Consider the following 1,891-nt stretch of genomic DNA (forward strand, 5'->3'; position numbering starts at 1 on the left):
TTCTCAAATTCATAAACGTAGAATCTTGTAATCACTCATTTATTTCACCAAATATTTGTATGAGTCAGTTTGGGTGACCAATGATTTTAATCGCTGAATAAAAAAACTTGTAATATTTAGGTTAGATAATTTTAATCACTGAATAAAATTCTTCTCCATGATTTTAATCTAAACAACTTCAATAATGGTCAAAATTTTAAATCACAAATATATATTTTCTATAATTTGACTAATTAAACTAATTCTTAAAGTTACCTTAAACATATGATAGATTTAAGATTCAATCACCATAATGAAAATAAATAAAATAAAACACAAATAATTAAGAAGTGAACTATAAAAATTGGGAATTTTCTAAAATATAAAGACAACTTTTGAAAACACACAAAAGAAACAAACTCGATATAAACAGTCTTAAATAGGATTAGATTAAGTCAACCATTTTTTCTTGAACACCAAATTAGGTATTTACTTTAAAATTAATAAAGTACATTCATTAAATGTTTTAATGTACTTTGGTTGGAAGGGAGTTTATCATGACTTTTCCGTCCATTAAATAATTCATAGACTAATTGGTTTTGAAACCTTTTAAGTATATATATATATATATATATATATATATATATATATATATATATATATATATATATATATATATATATATATATATATATATATATATATATATATATATATATATATAGTAATTATCAAATATAGGTTTCATGATGAATGTACAAAGACTAAGAAAACTCTTTTTATATGCATAAAATTCCTATTGGTAAAAACATATAAATAACCACTTGTTATCAAAATATAAAGTAACATGACAGTGTGAGCACAACAGGAAGAGAAGATATTGTAATTTAAATTATATTGGTTAACTTTTTTACCTACTCTTTTCAGGAAAGTGCAATAAATCATGCACTTAGTGTTATTGCTTATGATAGTGTGCATATTTTTGGAATTTGGTTAATACCATTTGATGCAAAGCAAGAGAATCTAGGGACTAATTCAATTATGGATGCTTAAAAGGTGATTAAAATAAATACATGAATACAAAGTACATGTATGTGGCGAATGAGTGGAGGAGTTATAGGTTAATACTGGTTTAAGTCACAAACTAATGCACATGCTAATGTTGGAGATGTGCTTTTCTGATGAAACTACTATTTTAATTATGCTTTAGGGTTAAAAAACGAAGTTGAAGCAGTTTAAAAATAAAGAACAGCAGCTGTAACAACTACCTTAAGGATCATTGGTTTAGGTTAATTTGTCTGGTTTGATGCATAGTGCACTAACCACACGATGAGAAAAAATTAATGGTTATAATTGTATAATTAATTAATTGAAAATTTGGATTTGCATGTATGATGGTAATGATGCATTGTTCATGCCATTTCGACCAAGTTACGTATACAAAATGGACGGTGCAGTGTCGTGATCATACATTATCTGAAACATACGAAATCATCTTATCTTGTGCACTGTGGTTGTGGTTTGGCCCTTCATTTTCCACCCTTTATGTCAGTCCAATGTCCAATGAATACCCCCATATGAGTTAGCTCTTTACAACTTATCATTTTTAAAATGATGAATTAATTTAAGTTTTTCGTGGAAAATTATTGCTGTTATGTTTTATTAAATTGTAAGGTCTAATTAATTAAATTTTAAATAGATTATGATATTTTTAATTGAAGTTTTGTTAAATTGTTTTGGTTTATTAAATACTTGAAATTTGTATATTTTTTTCAACTCAATCTCTTTTATTTAATTTTTTAATAAACTAATTTACATGATTATTTGTCTTCACATATTAAAAATATAATATTTTATGATTAATGTAAAATATTATTATGAGTTATATGAATGTCTTTTAGTATTTTAATTA

Source organism: Vigna angularis, chromosome 2 (assembly GCF_016808095.1).
Source record: "Vigna angularis cultivar LongXiaoDou No.4 chromosome 2, ASM1680809v1, whole genome shotgun sequence".
Lineage (NCBI taxonomy): Eukaryota > Viridiplantae > Streptophyta > Magnoliopsida > Fabales > Fabaceae > Vigna > Vigna angularis.